Genomic DNA, 12,243 nt, shown 5'->3' with positions numbered 1-12,243 from the left:
TGCAGTTTCGGAGTTTTGGAGTTTTGGAGTTTCGGAGTTTTGGAGTTTCAGAGTTTTCGAGGTTCAGGTTTGTGGAGTTTCGGAATTTTTGAGTTTTGGAGTTTCGGAGTTTCAGAGTTTTGGAGTTTTGGTGTTTTGGAGTTTCGAATTTTCAGAGTTTCGGATTTTTGGAGTTTTGGAGTTCCGGAGATTTGGAGTTTGAGAGTTTTGGAGGTTCAGGGTTGTGGAGTTTCGGAATTTTGCAGTTTTGTAGTTTTGGAGTGTTGGAGTTTTGGAGTGTTGGAGTTTGGGAGATTTGGAGTTTCGGAGTTTCGGAGTTTCGGAGTTTTGGAGTTTCAGAGTTTCAGAGTTCTGGAGGTTCAGGGTTGTGGAGTTTCGGAATTTTTGAGTTTTGGAGCTTCGGAGTTTCGGAGATTTGGACTTTTGCAGTTTTGGAGTTTTGGAGTTTCGAATTTTTAGTTTCGGATTTTTGGAGTTTTCGAGTTTCGGAGATTTTGAGTTTCGGCGTTTTGGAGATTCGGAGTCTTGGAGTTTCGGAATTTTGTAGTTTTGTAGTTTTGGAGTGTCGGAGTTTTGGAGTGTTGGAGTTTTGGAGCTTTGGAGTTTTGGAGTTTTGGAGTTTCGGAGTTTCGGAGTTTCAGAGTTTTGGAGGTTCAGGGTTGTGGAGTTTCGGAATTTTTGAGTTTTGGAGTTTTGGAGTGTCGGAGTTTCGGAGTGTTGGAGTTTTGGAGTTTTAGAATTTTGGAGTTTTGAAATTTTTGACTTTCGGATTTTTGGGGTTTGGAGTTTTTAGGTTTTGAATTTTTGAGTTTTGGATTTTTGGATTTTTGGAGTTTTGGAGTTTTTGAGTTTTTTAGTTTTGGATTTTTGCACTTTTGGAGTTTCGGTGTTTTGGATTTTTGGAGTTTTGGAGGTATGTTTTTTGGAGATTCAGGGTTTTGTTGTTCCAGAATTTTGTAGTTTTGGAGTTTTGGAGTTTCGGAGTTTTGGAGTTTCGAATTATTGGAGTTTTCGAGTTTTAGAATTTTTAATTTTTGGAGGTAGGGATTTTTGGAGTTTCGGAGTTGTGGAGATTCGGGGTTGTGGAGTTTAGGAGTTTTGGAGTTTTGGAGATTCGGGGTTGTGGAGTTTCAGAATTTTTGAGTTTTGGAGTTTTGGAGTTTCGGAGTTCCGGAGTTTCGGAGTTTTGGAGTTTTGCAGTTTCGGAGTTTTGGAGTTTTGGAGTTTCGGAGTTTTGGAGTTTCAGAGTTTTCGAGGTTCAGGTTTGTGGAGTTTCGGAATTTTTGAGTTTTGGAGTTTCGGAGTTTCAGAGTTTTGGAGTTTTGGTGTTTTGGAGTTTCGAATTTTCAGAGTTTCGGATTTTTGGAGTTTTGGAGTTCCGGAGATTTGGAGTTTGAGAGTTTTGGAGGTTCAGGGTTGTGGAGTTTCGGAATTTTGCAGTTTTGTAGTTTTGGAGTGTTGGAGTTTTGGAGTGTTGGAGTTTGGGAGTTTTGGAGTTTCGGAGTTTCGGAGATTTGGACTTTTGCAGTTTTGGAGTTTTGGAGTTTCGAATTTTCAGTTTCGGATTTTTGGAGTTTTCGAGTTTCGGAGATTTTGAGTTTCGGCGTTTTGGAGATTCGGAGTCTTGGAGTTTCGGAATTTTGTAGTTTTGTAGTTTTGGAGTGTCGGAGTTTTGGAGTGTTGGAGTTTTGGAGCTTTGGAGTTTTGGAGTTTTGGAGTTTCGGAGTTTCGGAGTTTCAGAGTTTTGGAGGTTCAGGGTTGTGGAGTTTCGGAATTTTTGAGTTTTGGAGTTTCGGAGTGTCGGAGTATTGGAGAATTGCAGTTTTGGAGTTTTGGAGTTTTGGAGTTTCGAATTTTCAGAGTTTCGGATTTTTGGAGTTTTGGAGTTTCGGAGTTTTGGAGTTTCAGAGTTTTCGAGGTTCAGGGTTGTGGAGTTTCGGAATTTTTGAGTTTTGGAGTTTCGGAGTTTCGGAGTTTCGGAATTTTTGAGTTTTGGAGTTTCGGAGTTTCGGAGATTTGGAGTTTTGCAGTTTTGGGGTTTGGAGTTTTTAGGTTTTGGATTTTTGAGTTTTGGATTTTTGCATTTGTGGAGTTTTGGAGTTTTTGAGTTTTTTAGTTTTGGATTTTTGCACTTTTGGAGTTTTGGAGTTTCGTAGTTTTGGATTTTTAGAGTTTTGGAGGTATGGATTTTTGGAGATTCAGGGTTTTGTTGTTCCAGAATTTTGTAGTTTTGGAGTTTTGGAGTTTCGGAGTTTTGGAGTTTCGAATTATTGGAGTTTTCGAGTTTTAGAATTTTTAATTTTTGGAGGTAGAGATTTTTTGAGTTTCGGAGTTGTGGAGATTCGGGGTTGTGGAGTTTTGGAGTTTTGGAGTTTTGGAGGTTCGGGGTTGTGGAGTTTCGGATTTTTGGTGTTTCGCATTTTTACAGTTTTGGAGTTTTCAAGTTTTGGATTTTTGGAGTTTTGGATTTTCGGGGTTTTGGAGATTCGGAGTATTGGAGTTTCGGAGTTTTGGAGATTTGGAGTTTCGGAGTTTTGGAGTTTCGGTGTTTTGGAGATTCAGGGATGTGGAGTTTCAGAATTTTTGAGTTTTTGAGTTTTGGAGTTTCGGAGTTCCGGAGTTTCGGAGTTTTGGAGTTTTGCAGTTTCGGAGTTTTGGAGTTTTGGAGTTTCGGAGTTTTGGAGTTTCAGAGTTTTCGAGGTTCAGGTTTGTGGAGTTTCGGAATTTTTGAGTTTTGGAGTTTCGGAGTTTTGGAGTTTTGGATTTTTGCACTTTTGGAGTTTTGGAGTTTTGGAGTTTCGGAGTTTTTGAGTTTCGGAGTTTTGGAGATTCAGGGTTGTGGAGTTTCGGAATTTTTGAGTTTTGGAGTTTTGGAGTTTCGGAGTTCCGGAATTTCGGAGTTTTGGAGTTTTGCAGTTTCGGAGTTTTGGAGTTTTGGAGTTTCCGAGTTTCGGAGTTTTGCAGTTTCAGAGTTTTCGAGGTTCAGGGTTGTGGAGTTTCAGAATTTTTGAATTTTAGAGTTTCGGAGTTTCGGAGTTTTGGAGTTTCGAATTTACAGAGTTTCGGATTTTTGGAGTTTTGGAGTTTCGGAGATTTGGAGTTCTGGCGTTTTGGAGATTAGGGGTCTTGGAGTTTCGGAATTTTGCAGTTTTGTAGTTTTGGAGTGTTGGAGTTTTGGAGTGTTGGAGTTTTGGAGTTTTGGAGTTTCGGAGTTTCGGAGTTTTGGAGTTTCAGAGTTTCAGAGTTCTGGAGGTTCAGGGTTGTGGAGTTTCGGAATTTTTGAGTTTTGGAGTTTCGGAGTTTCGGAGATTTGGAGTTTTGCAGTTTTGGAGTTTTGGAGTTTCGAATTTTCAGTTTCGGATTTTTGGAGTTTTCGAGTTTCGGAGATTTGGAGTTTCGGCGTTTTGGAGATTCGGAGTCTTGGAGTTTCGGAATTTTGTAGTTTTGTAGTTTTGGAGTTTCAGAGTTTTGGAGGTTCAGGGTTGTGGAGTTTCGGAATTTTTGAGTTTTGGAGTTTCGGAGTGTCGGAGTTTTGGAGAATTGCAGTTTTGGAGTTTTGGAGTTTTGGAGTTTCGAATTTTCAGAGTTTCGGATTTTTGGAGTTTCAGAGTTTTCGAGGTTCAGGGTTGTGGAGTTTCGGAATTTATGAGTTTTGGAGTTTCGGAGTTTCGGAGTTTCGGAATTTTTGAGTTTTGGAGTTTCGGAGTTTCGGAGATTTGGAGTTTTGCAGTTTTGGAGTTTTGGAGTTTCGAATTTTCAGTTTCGGATTTTTGGAGTTTTGGAGTTTCGGAGATTTGGAGTTTCGGCGTTTTGGAGATTCGGGGTCTTGGAGTTTCGGAATTTTGTAGTTTTGTAGTTTTGGAGTTCTGGAGATTTGGAGTTTGAGAGTTTTGGAGGTTCAGGGTTGTGGACTTTCGGAATTTTTGAGTTTTGGAGTTTCGGAGTTTTGGAGTTTTAGAGTTTTGGAGTTTCGGAGTTTTGGAGTTTCAGAGTTTTCGAGGTTCAGGGTTCTGGAGTTTCGGAATTTTTGAGTTTTGGAGTTTCAGAGTATTGCAGTTTTGGAGTTTTGGAGTTTTGGAGTTTCTGATTTTTGGAGTTTTGGATTTTTGCACTTTTGGAGTTTTGGAGTTTTGGAGTTTTGGAGTTTCGGAGTTTCGGAGTTTTGGAGTTTTGCAGTTTTGGAGTTTTGGTGTTTTGGAGTTTTGGAGTTTCGAATTTACAGAGTTTCGGATTTTTGGAGCTTTGGAGTTTCGGAGATTTGGAGTTCTGGCGTTTTGGAGATTCGGGGTCTTGGAGTTTCGGAATTTTGCAGTTTTGTAGTTTTGGAGTGTCGGAGTTTTGGAGTGTTGGAGTTTTGGAGTTTTGGATTATCGGAGTTTCGGAGTTTTGGAGTTTCAGAGTTTCAGAGTTCTGGAGGTTCAGGGTTGTGGAGTTTCGGAATTTTTGAGTTTTGGAGTTTCGGAGTTTCGGAGATTTGGAGTTTTGCAGTTTTGGAGTTTTGGAGTTTCGAATTTTCAGAGTTTCGGATTTTTGGAGTTTTGGAGTTTCGGAGTTTTCGAGGTTCAGGGTTGTGGAGTTTCGGAATTTTTGGGTTTTGGAGTTTCGGAGTTTCGGAGTTTTGGAGTTATAGAGTTTTGGAGTTTCGAATTTTCAGTTTCGGATTTTTGGAGTTTTGGAGTTTCGGAGATTTGGAGTTTTGGCGTTTTGTAGATTCGGGGTCTTGGAGTTTCGGAATTTTGTAGTTTTGTAGTTTTGGAGTGTCGGAGTTTTGGAGTGTTGGAGTTTTGGAGCTTTGGAGTTTTGGAGTTTTTGAGTTTTGCACTTTTGCAGTTTTGGAGTTTTGGAGTTTCGGAGTTTCGGAGTTTTGGAGTTTCAGAGTTTTGGAGGTTCACGGTTGTGGAGTTTCGGAATTTTTGAGTTTTGGAGTTTCGGAGTTTTGGAGTTTCGGCGTTTTGGAGATTCGGGGTCTTGGAGTTTCGGAATTTTGTAGTTTTGTTGTTTTGGAGTTTTGGAGTGTCGGAGTTTCGGAGTGTTGGAGTTTTGGAGTTTTAGAATTTTGGAGTTTTGAAATTTTTGACTTTCGGATTTTTGGGGTTTGGAGTTTTTAGGTTTTGAATTTTTGAGTTTTGGATTTTTGGAGTTTTGGAGTTTCGGAGTTTTGGATTTTTGGAGTTTTGGAGGTATGTTTTTTGGAGATTCAGGGTTTTGTTCCAGAATTTTGTAGTTTTGGAGTTTTGGAGTTTCGGAGTTTTGGAGTTTCGAATTATTGGAGTTTTCGAGTTTTAGAATTTTTAATTTTTGGAGGTAGGGATTTTTGGAGTTTCGGAGTTGTGGAGATTCGGGGTTGTGGAGTTTTGGAGTTTTGGAGTTTTGGAGATTCGGGGTTGTGGAGTTTCAGAATTTTTGAGTTTTGGAGTTTTGGAGTTTCGGAGTTCGGGAGTTTCGGAGTTTTGGAGTTTTGCAGTTTCGGAGTTTTGGAGTTTTGGAGTTTCGGAGTTTTGGAGTTTCAGAGTTTTCGAGGTTCAGGTTTGTGGAGTTTCGGAATTTTTGAGTTTTGGAGTTTCGGAGTTTCAGAGTTTTGGAGTTTTGGTGTTTTGGAGTTTCGAATTTTCAGAGTTTCGGATTTTTGGAGTTTTGGAGTTCCGGAGATTTGGAGTTTGAGAGTTTTGGAGGTTCAGGGTTGTGGAGTTTCGGAATTTTGCAGTTTTGTAGTTTTGGAGTGTTGGAGTTTTGGAGTGTTGGAGTTTGGGAGTTTTGGAGTTTCGGAGTTTCGGAGTTTCGGAGTTTTGGAGTTTCAGAGTTTCAGAGTTCTGGAGGTTCAGGGTTGTGGAGTTTCGGAATTTTTGAGTTTTGGAGTTTCGGAGTTTCGGAGATTTGGACTTTTGCAGTTTTGGAGTTTTGGAGTTTCGAATTTTTAGTTTCGGATTTTTGGAGTTTTCGAGTTTCGGAGATTTTGAGTTTCGGCGTTTTGGAGATTCGGAGTCTTGGAGTTTCGGAATTTTGTAGTTTTGTAGTTTTGGAGCTTTGGAGTTTTGGAGTTTTGGAGTTTCGGAGTTTCGGAGTTTCAGAGTTTTGGAGGTTCAGGGTTGTGGAGTTTCGGAATTTTTGAGTTTTGGAGTTTCGGAGTGTCGGAGTTTTTGAGAATTGCAGTTTTGGAGTTTTGGAGTTTTGGAGTTTCGAATTTTCAGAGTTTCGGATTTTTGGAGTTTTGGAGTTTCGGAGTTTTGGAGTTTCAGAGTTTTCGAGGTTCAGGGTTGTGGAGTTTCGGAATTTTTGAGTTTTGGAGTTTCGGAGTTTCGGAGTTTCGGAATTTTTGAGTTTTGGAGTTTCGGAGTTTCGGAGATTTGGAGTTTTGCAGTTTTGGAGTTTTGGAGTTTCGAATTTTCAGTTTCGGATTTTTGGAGTTTTGGAGTTTCGGAGATTTGGAGTTTCGGCGTTTTGGAGATTCGGAGTCTTGGAGTTTCGGAATTTTGTAGTTTTGTAGTTTTGGAGTGTCGGAGTTTTGGAGTGTTGGAGTTTTGGAGCTTTGGAGTTTTGGAGTTTTTGAGTTTTGGAGTTTCGGAGTTTCGGAGTTTTGGAGTTTCAGAGTTTTGGAGGTTCAGGGTTGTGGAGTTTCGGAATTTTTGAGTTTTGGAGTTTCGGAGTGTCGGAGTTTTGGAGTATTGCAGTTTTGGAGTTTTGGAGTTTCGAATTTTCAGTTTCGAATTTTTGGAGTTTTGGAGTTTCGGAGATTTGGAGTTTTGGCGTTTTGGAGATGCGGGGTCTTGGAGTTTCGGAATTTTGTAGTTTTGTAGTTTTGGAGTGTCGGAGTATTGGAGTGTTGGAGTTTTGGAGTTTTAGGAGTTTTGGAGTTTTGGAGTTTTTGAGTTTTGGAGTTTTTGAGTTTTGCACTTTTGGAGTTTTGGAGTTTCGGAGTTTTGGAGTTTTGGAGTTTCAGAGTTTTGGAGGTTCAGGGTTGTGGAGTTTCGGAATTTTGTAGTTTTGTAGTTTTGGAGTTTTGGAGTATCGGAGTTTAGGAGTGTTGGAGTTTTGGAGTTTTAGAATTTTGGAGTTTTGAAATTTTTGACTTTCGGATTTTTGGGGTTTGGAGTTTTTAGGTTTTGGATTTTTGAGTTTTGGATTTTTGCATTTTTGGAGTTTTGGAGTTTTTGAGTTTTTTAGTTTTGGATTTTTGCACTTTTGGAGTTTTGGAGTTTTGGAGTTTCGGAGTTTTGGATTTTTGGAGTTTTGGAGGTATGGATTTTTGGAGATTCAGGGTTTTGTTGTTCCAGAATTTTGTAGTTTTGGAGTTTTGGAGTGTTGGAGTTTTCGATTTTCGGAGTTTCGGAGTTTTGGAGTTTAGGATTTTTGGATTTTTGGAGTTTCGAATTTACAGAGTTTCGGATTTTTGGAGTTTTGGAGTTTCGGAGATTTGGAGTTCTGGCGTTTTGGAGATTAGGGGTCTTGGAGTTTCGGAATTTTGCAGTTTTGTAGTTTTGGAGTGTTGGAGTTTTGGAGTGTTGGAGTTTTGGAGTTTTGGAGTTTCGGAGTTTCGGAGATTTGGAGTTTTGCAGTTTTGGAGTTTTGGAGTTTCGAATTTTCAGTTTCGGATTTTTGGAGTTTTCGAGTTTCGGAGATTTGGAGTTTCGGCGTTTTGGAGATTCGGAGTCTTGGAGTTTCGGAATTTTGTAGTTTTGTAGTTTTGGAGTGTCGGAGTTTTGGAGTGTTGGAGTTTTGGAGCTTTGGAGTTTTGGAGTTTTGGAGTTTTGGAGTTTCGGAGTTTCGGAGTTTTGGAGTTTCAGAGTTTTGGAGGTTCAGGGTTGTGGAGTTTCGGAATTTTTGAGTTTTGGAGTTTCGGATTGTCGGAGTTTTGGAGAATTGCAGTTTTGGAGTTTTGGAGTTTTGGAGTTTCGAATTTTCAGAGTTTCGGATTTTTGGAGTTTTGGAGTTTCGGAGTTTTGGAGTTTCAGAGTTTTCGAGGTTCAGGGTTGTGGAGTTTCGGAATTTTTGAGTTTTGGAGTTTCGGAGTTTCGGAGTTTCGGAATTTTTGAGTTTTGGAGTTTCGGAGTTTCGGAGTTTTGGAGTATTGCAGTTTTGGAGTTTTGGAGTTTTGGAGTTTTGGAGTTTCGAATTTTCAGTTTCGGATTTTTGGAGTTTTGGAGTTTCGGAGATTTGGAGTTTTGGCGTTTTGGAGATTCGGGGTCTTGTAGTTTCGGAATTTTGTAGTTTTGTAGTTTTGGAGTGTCGGAGTATTGGAGTGTTGGAGTTTTGGAGTTTTAGGAGCTTTGGAGTTTTGGAGTTTTTGAGTTTTGCACTTTTGGAGTTTTGGAGTTTTGGAGTTTCGGAGTTTCGGAGTTTTGGAGTTTCAGAGTTTTGGAGGTTCAGGGTTGTGGAGTTTCGGAATTTTTGAGTTTTGGAGTTTCGGAGTTTTGGAGTTTCGGCGTTTTGGAGATTCGGGGTCTTGGACTTTCGGAATTTTGTAGTTTTGTAGTTTTGGAGTGTCCGAGTTTAGGAGTGTTGGAGTTTTGGAGTTTTAGAATTTTGGAGTTTTGAAATTTTTGACTTTCGGATTTTTGGGGTTTGGAGTTTTTAGGTTTTGGATTTTTGAGTTTTGGATTTTTGCATTTGTGGAGTTTTGGAGTTTTTGAGTTTTTTAGTTTTGGATTTTTGCACTTTTGGAGTTTTGGAGTTTCGGAGTTTTGGATTTTTGGAGTTTTGGAGGTATGGATTTTTGGAGATTCAGGGTTTTGTTGTTCCAGAATTTTGTAGTTTTGGAGTTTTGGAGTTTCGGAGTTTTGGAGTTTCGAATTATTGGAGTTTTCGAGTTTTAGAATTTTTAATTTTTGGAGGTAGAGATTTTTTGAGTTTCGGAGTTGTGGAGATTCGGGGTTGTGGAGTTTTGGAGTTTTGGAGGTTCGGGGTTGTGGAGTTTCGGATTTTTGGTGTTTCGCATTTTTACAGTTTTGGAGTTTTCAAGTTTTGGATTTTTGGAGTTTTGGATTTTCGGGGTTTTGGAGATTCGGAGTATTGGAGTTTCGGAGTTTTGGAGATTTGGAGTTTCGGAGTTTTGGAGTTTCGGAGTTTTGGAGATTCAGGGATGTGGAGTTTCAGAATTTTTGAGTTTTGGAGTTTTGGAGTTTCGGAGTTCCGGAGTTTCGGAGTTTTGGAGTTTTGCAGTTTCGGAGTTTTGGAGTTTTGGAGTTTCGGAGTTTTGGAGTTTCAGAGTTTTCGAGGTTCAGGTTTGTGGAGTTTCGGAATTTTTGAGTTTTGGAGTTTCGGAGTTTTGGAGTTTTGGATTTTTGCACTTTTGGAGTTTTGGAGTTTTGGAGTTTCGGAGTTTTTGAGTTTCGGAGTTTTGGAGATTCAGGGTTGTGGAGTTTCGGAATTTTTGAGTTTTGGAGTTTTGGAGTTCCGGAGTTCCGGAGTTTCGGAGTTTTGGAGTTTTGCAGTTTCGGAGTTTTGGAGTTTTGGAGTTTCCGATTTTCGGAGTTTTGCAGTTTCAGAGTTTTCGAGGTTCAGGGTTGTGGAGTTTCAGAATTTTTGAATTTTAGAGTTTCGGAGTTTCGGAGTTTTGGAGTTTCGAATTTACAGAGTTTCGGATTTTTGGAGTTTTGGAGTTTCGGAGATTTGGAGTTCTGGCGTTTTGGAGATTAGGGGTCTTGGAGTTTCGGAATTTTGCAGTTTTGTAGTTTCGGAGTGTTGGAGTTTTGGAGTGTTGGAGTTTTGGAGTTTTGGAGTTTCGGAGTTTCGGAGTTTTGGAGTTTCAGAGTTTCAGAGTTCTGGAGGTTCAGGGTTGTGGAGTTTCGGAATTTTTGAGTTTTGGAGTTTCGGAGTTTCGGAGATTTGGAGTTTTGCAGTTTTCGAGTTTTGGAGTTTCGAATTTTCAGTTTCGGATTTTTGGAGTTTTGGAGTTTCGGAGATTTGGAGTTTTGGCGTTTTGTAGATTCGGGGTCTTGGAGTTTCGGAATTTTGTAGTTTTGTAGTTTTGGAGTGTCGGAGTTTTGGAGTGTTGGAGTTTTGGAGCTTTGGAGTTTTGGAGTTTTTGAGTTTTGGAGTTTTTGAGTTTTGCACTTTTGCAGTTTTGGAGTTTTGGAGTTTCGGAGTTTCGGAGTTTTGGAGTTTCAGAGTTTTGGAGGTTCACGGTTGTGGAGTTTCGGAATTTTTGAGTTTTGAAGTTTCGGAGTTTTGGAGTTTCGGCGTTTTGGAGATTCGGGGTCTTGGAGTTTCGGAATTTTGTAGTTTTGTTGTTTTGGAGTTTTGGAGTGTCGGAGTTTCGGAGTGTTGGAGTTTTGGAGTTTTAGAATTTTGGAGTTTTGAAATTTTTGACTTTCGGATTTTTGGGGTTTGGAGTTTTTAGGTTTTGAATTTTTGAGTTTTGGATTTTTGGATTTTTGGAGTTTTGGAGTTTTTGAGTTTTTTAGTTTTGGATTTTTGCACTTTTGGAGTTTTGGAGTTTCGGAGTTTTGGATTTTTGGAGTTTTGGAGGTATGTTTTTTGGAGATTCAGGGTTTTGTTGTTCCAGAATTTTGTAGTTTTGGAGTTTTGGAGTTTCGACGTTTTGGAGTTTCGAATTATTGGAGTTTTCGAGTTTTAGAATTTTTAATTTTTGGAGGTAGGGATTTTTGGAGTTTCGGAGTTGTGGAGATTCGGGGTTGTGGAGTTTTGGAGTTTTGGAGTTTTGAAGGTTTGGGGTTGTGGAGTTTCGGAATTTTGGTGTTTCGCATTTTTACAGTTTTGGAGTTTTCAAGTTTTGGATTTTTGGAGTTTTGGATTTTCGGAGTTTTGGAGATTCGGAGTATTGGAGTTTCGGAGTTTTGGAGATTTGGAGTTTCGGAGTTTTGGAGTTTCGGAGTTTTGGAGATTCAGGGTTGTGGAGTTTCAGAATTTTTGAGTTTTGGAGTTTTGGAGTTTCCGAGTTCCGGAGTTTCGGAGTTTTGGAGTTTTGCAGTTTCGGAGTTTTGGAGTTTTGGAGTTTCGGAGTTTTGGAGTTTCAGAGTTTTCGAGGTTCAGGTTTGTGGAGTTTCGGAATTTTTGAGTTTTGGAGTTTCGGAGTTTCAGAGTTTTGGAGTTTTGGTGTTTTGGAGTTTCGAATTTTCAGAGTTTCGGATTTTTGGAGTTTTGGAGTTCCGGAGATTTGGAGTTTGAGAGTTTTGGAGGTTCAGGGTTGTGGAGTTTCGGAATTTTGCAGTTTTGTAGTTTTGGAGTGTTGGAGTTTTGGAGTGTTGGAGTTTTGGAGTTTTGGAGTTTCGGAGTTTCGGAGTTTTGGAGTTTCAGAGTTTCAGAGTTCTGGAGGTTCAGGGTTGTGGAGTTTCGGAATTTTTGAGTTTTGGAGTTTCGGAGTTTCGGAGATTTGGACTTTTGCAGTTTTGGAGTTTTGGAGTTTCGAATTTTCAGTTTCGGATTTTTGGAGTTTTCGAGTTTCGGAGATTTTGAGTTTCGGCGTTTTGGAGATTCGGAGTCTTGGAGTTTCGGAATTTTGTAGTTTTGTAGTTTTGGAGTGTCGGAGTTTTGGAGTGTTGGAGTTTTGGAGCTTTGGAGTTTTGGAGTTTTTGAGTTTTGGAGTTTCGGAGTTTCGGAGTTTTGGAGTTTCAGAGTTTTGGAGGTTCAGGGTTGTGGAGTTTCGGAATTTTTGAGTTTTGGAGTTTCGGAGTGTCGGAGTTTTGGAGTATTGCAGTTTTGGAGTTTTGGAGTTTCGAATTTTCAGTTTCGAATTTTTGGAGTTTTCGAGTTTTAGAATTTTTAATTTTTGGAGGTAGGGATTTTTGGAGTTTCGGAGTTGTGGAGATTCGGGGTTGTGGAGTTTTGGAGTTTTGGAGGTTCGGGGTTGTGGAGTTTCGGAATTTTGGTGTTTCGCATTTTTACAGTTTCGGAGTTTTCAAGTTTTGGATTTTTGGAGTTTTGGATTTTCGGAGTTTTGGAGATTCAGGGTTGTGGAGTTTCAGAATTTTTGAGTTTTGGAGTTTTGGAGTTTCGGAGTTCCGGAGTTTCGGAGTTTTGGAGTTTTGCAGTTTCGGAGTTTTGGAGTTTTGGAGTTTCGGAGTTTTGGAGTTTCAGAGTTTTCGAGGTTCAGGTTTGTGGAGTTTCGGAATTTTTGAGTTTTGGAGTTTCGGAGTTTCAGAGTTTTGGAGTTTTGGTGTTTTGAAGTTTCGAATTTTCAGAGTTTCGGATTTTTGGAGTTTTGGAGTTCCGGAGATTTGGAGTTTGAGAGTTTTGGAGGTTCAGGGTTGTGGAGTTTCGGAATTTTGCAGTTTTGTAGTTTTGGAG

Source organism: Amblyomma mixtum, chromosome 1 (genome assembly GCF_055824585.1).
Source record: "Amblyomma mixtum isolate Tamu chromosome 1, ASM5582458v1, whole genome shotgun sequence".
Classification (NCBI taxonomy): Eukaryota; Metazoa; Arthropoda; class Arachnida; order Ixodida; family Ixodidae; genus Amblyomma; species Amblyomma mixtum.
The sequence above is the reverse complement of the archived record's forward strand: the minus strand, read 5'-3'. Positions refer to the sequence as shown.